This window comes from Primulina eburnea, chromosome 15 (assembly GCF_022965805.1).
Source record: "Primulina eburnea isolate SZY01 chromosome 15, ASM2296580v1, whole genome shotgun sequence".
Classification (NCBI taxonomy): domain Eukaryota; kingdom Viridiplantae; phylum Streptophyta; class Magnoliopsida; order Lamiales; family Gesneriaceae; genus Primulina; species Primulina eburnea.
This window is the reverse complement of record NC_133115.1, coordinates 3,674,064-3,684,424: the sequence shown is the minus strand read 5'-3', so window position 1 is coordinate 3,684,424 and position 10,361 is coordinate 3,674,064.

Here is a 10,361-nt window from a genome sequence, read left to right as displayed (position 1 = left end):
TGACCCTGCCTCCTCTGCTGAACAGTCGTCTGAGATCCGGAACCAGATCCTGCTCCACCTCGCAACTGAGGACAATTCTTCTTGAGATGACCCATCTCTCCGCACTGAAAACAAGCTCCCGCGGCTGATCGGCATTGCTCCGATGGATGGTTCTTCCCACAATGCACACAAGAAACCTTCTTCTTACCAAAGCGGAAAACACCGCTAGACCGTGATCCAGATCCAGAAGAAGAAGAACCAGATTTCTTGAAAGACTGAGATCGAGGGCTCAAAGTACTCGGAGGTCTAGAAGAAAGAATAGCCCTACCACGCTGGAGACTGATCTCTGCCTGGCGACACCGGTTCACTAACCCATCATAAGAAGTAGGATTATCACAGACAGTGACTCGATCAAAAATCTCCTGGTTAAGACCCTGGAGGAAATGGTCATACTTGGCCTCAGAACTGCCACTGATATGAGGGGCAAAGGGTAACAACTCGAAGAACTTCTGCTGATATTCATCAACAGACATACTCCCCTGCTTAAGATTCAGGAGCTCAATCGTCTTTGCCTGGCGAAGGGCTGGAGGAAAATACAGCTGCATGAAAGCTGCACGGAAATCGGCCCAAGTCACCCTACCCTGAGACTGGACTATCGGCGCAGAAGTCGATCGCCACCACTTGCGCGCACGGCCCTCGAGAAGAAAACTAAGGGTCTCCTTCCTCTGCTCCTCGGTGCACTGGAATGCACGGAAACAACTCTCCATGCGCTCTAACCAATCCTCAGCATCATCGGGAGTCTCACCGCCGACTAAAGGTTTAGGCCCCATCTGAATGAAACGGTGCAAATCAAAACGCCTAGGACCATCCTGACGATGACGATGTTCACGATGACGCCTACGATCGTCCTGGTCACCCCAACGACCTACACTTCCCTGACTACTCTCATCACCAAAGTGGTCAGCCATCGCTACAAGATAGAATGGGGAAAATGGTAAAATGGTCAACGAAAATCCCAAAACAGAATCTATATCCCAAAATCGTAAGCATGCTCTGATACCATAAATGTAGTGACCCGTTCCAGAATCACCTACTAATCAAGAACTAAGCATGCAAATAACTTAATTAATAATAATAAGAGATAACAGCGGAAATATGGCCGACGACAGTTATACAACCCAATCGAAATCAGAACAACTCAAAATATATTCGGTACAACCATATCGAATAGAATAGTACTGAAAACTAAACCAACCAGCTACTCACTGTCCTCCTCCTGCTCTTCCTGAGCCATCCAACCTGAGGCCTGCCCCGTGGGAATGGGGTGTCCAAGATAAACAAAACCGAGGACGTGAGCGATAAGAACGCCCAGTACAAAAGCATGAGTATACAAGCCTATATGAAATGCACATGCTATGATATGATACCAGGGTAGTCAAGAAACAGGAGTAACAAAGGATCTCAAAATGCTCAGTCTAGAGGCGCCAAGTGGATAGTGCCGCGCGGTACTCCTCTGGGTCACTGCATCCACTACAAGAACAGACGTGGACCTAAAATGTCCCGGATCACCGAAGCCCTCCGGACCCGTCGGCCACTGTGTACTCTCGGTGTCCATACGTCCACAAGACAAGACAGGGTTGAGCGGCCCCACAAGATATAGCTTATCTCGAAAGAGATACAGCTCAACAGTAAAGGCTATCTCGAAGGAGATACGGCTCAACATGAAATGCAACATGCATCATAAAACTTGACATAATAGCATGCATCATATGACATATATCAATGCACCACATAATCATGCAACACATATAAGGATGTATACTCGACCAGGATATCTCGGATAGTACTTCCGTACCTCTATCACAGCAAGACTAGCCTTACGCAACACCGCTAATCAGGTCTAGAACAAGCCTACGCATCAAAAGCATACCCAATGAACAATACTACCATGCTCGACTAGCAAAACCAGTACTACCAAAGGTTTAGGGTTTACCTTCGTCCGTCGACAGCCCTTTGATGTCGATTGCCTCGTAACTCAGGCGTCGCTACGCTACTAATCCTGGCAGCTCTTGGCTATCGCTCGACCGACAACTAACCCTAGAAACCTTCCAAACCTCTCAAATATGAGACACAACTCAAGAATTTGCAATGCAAAATGAGGAAATCCGAGCACTATTTATAGGCTATGTTCGGATCCACCGAACCCACTTCGGAACGTCCGAACTCCTACGTGTCCATCGGCTCTTGACACCTCATGATCGGATCCACCGAACCTACACTTCGGATCATCCGAACTTGCATGTAAACTGACGTGTCGATCAACTCTTGACACCTCATGATCGGATCCACCGAACCCACTTCGGATCGTCCGAACTCTTCGGTGCTACCGAACCATCTTCGGTCCGTCCGATCATGATCACGGTCAAAAATACACATTAAACCTTCTTAATCACCATTAATCCGTTAATTACCCAATTTGGAATTCGGGCTACTACAAGATGCCCTGTAAGCCAACGGTTGGCTAGGGAATTTATTGACTCAAGTGAAATAAACAATCTTTATTTTAATATAATTTAACTTTTAATGGTTTCGTTATACTTTATCTGTATACCCATGCAATCAGCATAGATAAAGTCCTTGATTATGCTTTAATACAAATGAATCGTAATTCGATGTTGAAACTCATTTGTAAACACTGCATATTCTAAATTCGTTCCTAGTCGATTCAGCCGCCTAAAAAATGGATAAAGGTCGCTTGAGCTCGAGACTAGCATCTGTGATGTTGTGTACTGCGTTTCTTGGTAAGGGCATAGAGATGTCCAAACATACAGATGGGTAGTCATATGATGATTATACCGAACAACCCTCCCTCGGACTTTCCAAGTGGTTATCATTCATCGAGAGGATAAGTCCGTGGTTATGATTGTACACCATTAGTCCTTATGACCCGGGACAACACTGAGGCTCTATATGCTAGGGCTGTGCTTTGACTCGTTTACCGGCTCCAGGAGAGTCATCAGGTGGCGAGGTTGGGTACAGTTGCGACACATATAGGAGCCAGTGCATTGTAGTCGGGGATTCACCGCTCACCTACGGGTGTGGATATCCTATGTGATCATATGAAATAATAGTGCATGGAATCTCTGGCCAGAGTACGAGATGTACGTTGGAGAAAGAGTTCTCCAAATAGTACACGCGATGCCACTATTATAGTTATCACATAGTTATCGAATTAATATGCAACTCTCGATGAACCAATAGTTGCAGATTCGATCGGGATATATGAGATGAAGGGACCGTACTGTACGTTAATCATAATCGACTGGTTCTTGCAGGCACTATCAGTGATACCTAGGGGATCATGGGGTGATGCTACTAGACGCTCTTACCATGATCCGATGGGTGCAATCAGAAATGAGTTCTGACATTCTTGATCAAGGTGTTGATGAAAAGAATGGGGCTAACTAGGGTAAGCCCGAATAAAGGATTCTGTCCTGAATCACAAAGAGTTGTGAACCCACGGCTAGTTGTATCCCTGAACCATTGAGGGTCACACAAGTACTGGATTGTTTGTTCCCGTAGAGAGAATAAATTAATTTATATTATATAGTAAATTCAAGGAGTTGAATTTATGATAAATAAATTTTGAGAGAATAAATTCAAGTAGTTGAATTTATAAAATGTGATAATTTAATTTATTAAACTCAAATGTTGGGTTTATTAAATATTAAATTTTGGAGGTGATAAAAATTCAAAGAGTTGAATTTATAATTTAAATAATAAATTCAAATGTTGAATTTATAATGTATTTAATTTATTAAGCTCAAAAGTTGAGTTGATTAATTAATAAATTAAATATGGTGGGTATTATGTTTAATGGGCTTGTAGGAGTACAAGTCCAACATAATAAATAATTAAAGTTTTAATGGACTTTGATTAAATTAATTAAACTAGTTGGACTAGCCCAATTAATTAAATCAAGCCCATTAATGTTAATTATGTAATTAGGGTTTAAGTTAATTATAAATAATACTTGAAAGTCAAACCCTAGCCCCACTACAATTATATCTCACGAGAACACCTTCTCAAAAAGGGAAAAAATTCGGTTGCTTCAAAAGGGAAAAGGATTTGTGAACCGTCTCTCAATTATTTCTCTCCTACGTAAAATCTCTTCTACTTTTCTAGTGCAAATTAGAAGAGGATCAAACAATCTAGTCGTAGACTTGATAGGAGGATAAAACAAGGAGATTATTGAAGAAAGTTCGTAGGGAATCATCAAGAGCTAGATCTGTTTATATCGGATCAGTTGGAGCCAAGTGATCTATTCACAAAGGTATAAATTTCTAACACCCTATGAATTTTTGTTAAATCATACGAACGTCCAAAGCAATATTATTTTGTTTTTCAAAATAAAATAAAAATTTTAAATCTTCCGCTGCGTTTGGGCGTGTAGAAAACCAGATCCAACAGTGGTATCAGAGCCAGGTTTTTCTAAATCGTATGGTTTGATATTGAATAATTTATTTCTAACCACACAAGAAAATTTTTCAGAAAATTGATGCACCACGAAAATTTATTTTTCCAGATTTTCGAAATAAAAAAAAAAATTAAATCTGCCCGGAACTGTTCCGGGCAGTCCGTGCGCGCAGGGCCGCGCACGGCAGCGCGCAGCTTGCGCGCAGGCGTCGGACGCCTGCGGCACCGCGCGCGCGCAGGCGCCGGACGCCTGCGGCACCGCGCTAGCGCAGGCGTCCGACGCCTGCGTGCGGCGTCGGCGCGCCTGTGCGCGTTCTGCGCGCACAAGGCCGCTGCCGCTGCCCGAAACGTTCGGGCAGCGGGCGGCTGACCGGGAGCGTCTCGGGAAGCGCTGAATAATGAGCTTGAATAGTTTGGGCATATGGTGCGATTTTCTGATTTTTCAAATTTTTGGGTAAAATTGATATTTTTGAAAATTGGTTCGATTTTTATTTTGGAAATTAATTTGTGAAAAATTAATAATTTTCTTGTGAAATAAATAATTAGAATATGATTTTAATTATTTATGGTAAAAATGAGTTTTTACAAGAAATCAGTTATTATTGATTTAATTGGAAATTAAATAAAGGAGTTTATTTAATTTATTAAATCTTTTAATAATTGTGGTGGTTAGTGATAAAATTATTAGATATATGATTGATCAATTAATTAAATTGTTTAATTTAATTGAAATTAATATTTGATATTAAATGCATGAAGGATGATCGAGAGCCTTAACCAATGTGTTAGGTGTATGTTAGGATATTTTACTGTTTTATTCGTTTTTTAATATTTGATATTATTAAAGTGGGCCTGGTTTATGGCCCGTTCCCACCCCCATGAGATGTATCCCTTATGTGCCATGGCTATTTAAATGTAATTATTAGAAATAGTGGGAGATCAAGACTGGAAGATGGTGGGCCCGATGAACGAGATGAAAACATGTAAAATATTGGAAGCTCTTGTAATAGTTGCATTTGCATCCCTGCATTCACCTAAGTTTGAACCTGGATCCATGTTTGGCTCACATGGATCTATTAGTGTTGGTGATCGATCATCCTTATTTATTGTTGAATGTCATATTATGATATATGTGATATATAGTAGTATGCATGTATGTATATTATTAGATAATATAGTTGCATGAGTCCGGCAAACATACAAACTCGTGGCACGTGTTTTTTAAATTAAAATGATGAGACAATTTTAAAATTAAAATCCCTCATTTTGAATATGATTCAAAATTTATATCAAACCGAAAAAGTAAAAATTAAAAGAGTTTAATTTTTCCTTGCCTTCCATCAACCGTGGTTGCATGTTGATCGCTACCCGCGGACAGTGTCTGGCTCATATTATTGGGGAGGCCTGTACGCCGGAAAGCTGTGACTTCCACCGGACATATGATGTGAATTGAGTGGAACTCCCATGACTTCGGCTCATATTATTGGGGGAACTCATGGCGACCGTCTACTACAATTCAATATTGATGGGTCGGTTTGACACGCGAAAATAAACGGCGTCATATTATTGGGTCCTTATTAAACGTGAGGCAAAACACGCGGAGGTTGCATAGGGATGCAATTGGATTCTACCTTTTAGAAATTATAATTGGCTGATATTATTCGGGATTATAATTGGCTAATTGGACTCTACGTGCCCACTAAAGAAATACGATTTCCCTTTTTCATCAGAGGGTGGTGGAAATGTCAAAATAGTGGGAGGGAGATTTATAAAATTAAAATCCATATTTTATATCTTAAAATTATTTTAAAATAATCAGCAACAATTATTCTGTTCCATATCAGTACATTTTTGATTTCGTCACGTAATACATTTCTGTTATTAACAAGTTAACCGAATTTAATTTTAAGACTGGTTGGGAAAATTGTTCTGAATTCAGAGAAAATGGCATACACACTAATGTCAGTTCTGCTGAACTGACAAAGCATGCAAGATGGTAGGACCATAGTATACAAGCTAAAGTGTAAGATGCTCGCTTCTTTGTCAAATGAACTGTAGAGACAGTTTGAGGAAATTTTGAATGCTGCTGACATTCGAATGCACGTGCAAGAGTTACATGGTGCATGAAACTATGCACACCACTTTCAAGGAGCTCATGACTACACGCATGCAAGATATGGCTTTGGCCCATGAGCGTGGTGTACGTATGACTGGGCTTATTAAGAATGTGGTGGGTCTGGAATATGTGATTCCTAACGAGTTACTAGATAACATCAATTTGTTGTCTTTATCTTCCTCATTTGACGGGGTTATGGTGAACTTTAATTTGAATAAGATAGATGATAGCCTTGAAGAGCTAGTCAATATGCTTATGAATTATGAGATCACCATAAAACAAGTAATTGTTGTTTTTCTAATGGGCCTCTCTTCAGACGAAAAATGGCCCACAAGGTAAGGGAAAGAAATGTTCTGCCCCCCACAAGAAAACCCAATAAGAGGCAAACTCCGAAAGACACTTAAAGGGTCCACAAAGCCCGATAAGTCAGAACACATTTGTTTCACTGCAAGAAAAAATGGACATAAGAAATTATCTGGGCCAAAATATTTTGGGAATGATAAGTGAATGTCTAAAGTAAACAGCATTTCAACAATGAACAAAAGAAAGTTAGATGATCTAAATCCCGCACAAATATGGCACGCTAGACTAGGTCACCTTTCTCAAAGAAGGATTCACAAGCTAGTGGGAGAATGCATGTTTGACTTGTCAGACATAAATTCTCTACTTACCCGTGAGTTCTGTCTGAAAAGAAAAATGACCAAGACTCCATTCGATGGAAACGTGGAACGTGCACATGGTCTACTGGATTTGATCCACGCGGACGTTTGTGGCTCGCTAAGCGTTAGCACAAAGTATGGGTATGTTTATGAAACACAAATCTGAAACATTTGAAAAGTTCAAAGAATTCATATTTGAAGTAGAAAATTAGCTAGAAAGAAGTATTAAAGCACTTCGATCTGATCTTCTCTCACGGTGGACTCCACCAGCAACACCACAATTGAATGGTGTTTCTGAACGTCGTAAGCGAACCTTGTTTGACATGGTTCGATCGATGATGGGATTCACTGAATTACCTACATTGTTTTGGGGCTTTGCGCTTGAAACCGAGGCAATGTTGTTGAATATTATTCATATTAAAGCAGTGGATAAAACACCATATGAGATATGGATGAAAAAAAACTCCCAAATATTCTTACGAGAGAATATGGGGATGTCCTGCTTACGTGAAGCAGACAGTGGGAGACAAATTGAATAGTAGATCCACTTTGTGCTACTTTGTAGGATATCCAAAGAACTCTGTTGGATATTATTTCTATCATCCCAATGAAGCAAAAGTGTTTGTTTCAAGAAATGTCACCTTTTTGGAAAAGGGGTTTCTATTAGATAGAAAAGACAAGATGATAGAACTTGAAGAAATTCAAGGTACTCTGTAGTATCCCGATGTCTAATTTGAGTTAATTATTGGATTAATTATATTTCGGTGGGATCGGAAGGACCGAACAGAGTTCGGATCGTCCGAAGCGGGTTCGGATCGTCCGAAGAGAGTTCGAATCGTCCGAAGACAGGTGGCTGGACACGTGGAAGACATGCAGAGTTCGGATCGTCCGATCAGGGTTCGGATCGTCCGAAGACAGGTGTCTGGACACGTGGAAGACATGCAAGGTTCGGATCGTCCGATCGGAGTTCGGATCGTCCGAAGTGTGCCGGATCGGATCTTCCGAAGTGGATCGGATCTTCCGATCGTTGTCTATAAATAGAGGCGCGAGGTTTCACTTTTTACTCGCCAATTCCGAGTGTTCCAGAGCGTTTTAGTCGTTTCTGATGGGTTTCTAGTCTTTTCCCGAGGTTTAGGCACTAGCGGGGAGCTACTAGTCTTGTAGCGGAGCTGTGCTCTAGTTGGGAGCTAGCGGCATCAGTGGGCTGACTACGGACGCAGGCTTGATTCTAGGGCTGATTGCTAGGATCTACTGTTTTGAGGTACGAAAGTACTATCCGAGATAGCAGGATTGAGTATGCTTTACTATGTGTTGCATGTTTATATGTTGCATTATTATCTGTCATATGATGCATGGTTTATTATGCGGCATTTGCATAATCATGTTGAGCCTGACTATTTTTGAGATAGCCTGTTGAGAGGGTGCTCAGCCCTCGTTTGTTGTGGATGGTTGGACCCCGTTGGCCGACGGTGGTCAGGTCACCGGTATATCCACAGGTTTATTTTGGTATGGGAGCCACCTCCTGGTGCGACGGCGCAGAGTGCTACATACCTTGACGTCATTTACCTGTGCAGTATTTCGATATACCCAGATTCTGGTATCCAGTACATTTTGCATACATGCATGTCATAGTCTTGTATACTCATGCTTTCGGTGCTGAGCGTTTTATGCTCACGTCCTCGGTTTATCTCTGTTTTGGACACCCTATTCGATGGGGCAGGTCTCAGGTTGGACGGTCCAGGAGGGAGTGGACAGGGAGCTGGCAGAGGTTGACCTGTAGTTGTTGGTATTTGTTCTTGGTATTTAGTTCGATCTGGTTGTTTAAGTATTTTGTACTTACAGATTCGATTGGGTTGTATTACTATTTTTTCCGCTGTTTACCTGATTCAGTTTTAAATGTTAATTTTGCATGCTTAAGTTCTGATTAGTAGGTGATTCTGGAACGGGTCACTACATTTATGGTATCAGAGCATGCATTAAGATTTTAGGATTTAGAACTGTTCTTTTGGGTTTAATCTCTGGTAACTTTTGTAGCTAAGAGATGTCTGGTTTTGACGACGATGCTAGTAGTCATGGCAGCGTTGGACGCTGGGGAGACCGCGACGATCGGGAGCGTCGTCGAGAGCATCGAGAACGTCGTCAGCACCGTCGTGATGAGCCTCGGAGTTTTAGTATGCATCGGTTCTTGCAGATGGGGCCGAAACCTCTTTCAGGCGGTGAGACCCCGGATGTTGCGGAGAACTGGCTTGAGAGGATGGAGAGCTGCTTCAAGACTTTTCAGTGCTCGGCGGAGCAGCAGATTGATACCCTTGATTTCTTGCTGGAGGGTGGTGCGCGCAAGTGGTGGAGGTCTACCTCTGCACCGATAGTTCAGCGACAGGGTCGAGTTCTTTGGGCCGATTTCCGAGCCGCTTTCATGCTGCTTTACTTTCCGCCAGCTCTTCTGCAGACCAAGGCGATTGAGTTGATCAATCTGAAGCAGGGAAGTTTGTCTGTTGATGAGTATCAGCAGAAGTTCTTTGAGTTGCTTCCGTATGTTCCGCATGTCAGTGACAATGCTATGGCCAAGTATAACCATTTTCTTCAGGGCCTCAATCAGGAGATTTATAATCGGGTTGTTGTCTGCGATGATCCGACATCGTATGAGGGCCTTGTAAATCGTTGTCGCCAGGCTGAGGGCAGTTTGTTGAGAGGTCGAGCCATGCAGTCTGCTCGTCCTACTAGTTCTTTGGGTCCCCGCGTCCAAGCATTTAAGAAGGCTGGATCTACTTCTTCTTCCTCTGGATCTGGAGGAGTTCACCATTTTGGGAAGAAGAGGGGCCCGTGTCAGCACTGCGGGAAGGATCATCCGACGGAGCGTTGTCGCAAGGTTGCGGGTGCTTGTTACAAGTGCGGTGAGATGGGCCACATGAAGAGAGATTGTCCACAGATGGGCGGAGGATCAGGATCTGGTTCTCAGGCTTCAGTTCATCAGAGGCCACAGCAGGGACAGTCTACTCAGGGTTCTAACCTCCGACCGCGTACTCAAGGGCAGGTCTTTGCTCTTAACCAGGATCAGGCTGCTGAGGAGAACGAGAGAGTTATCGCAGGTTTATTTTTATTATGTGGATTACCTGCTTACGTTCTCATTG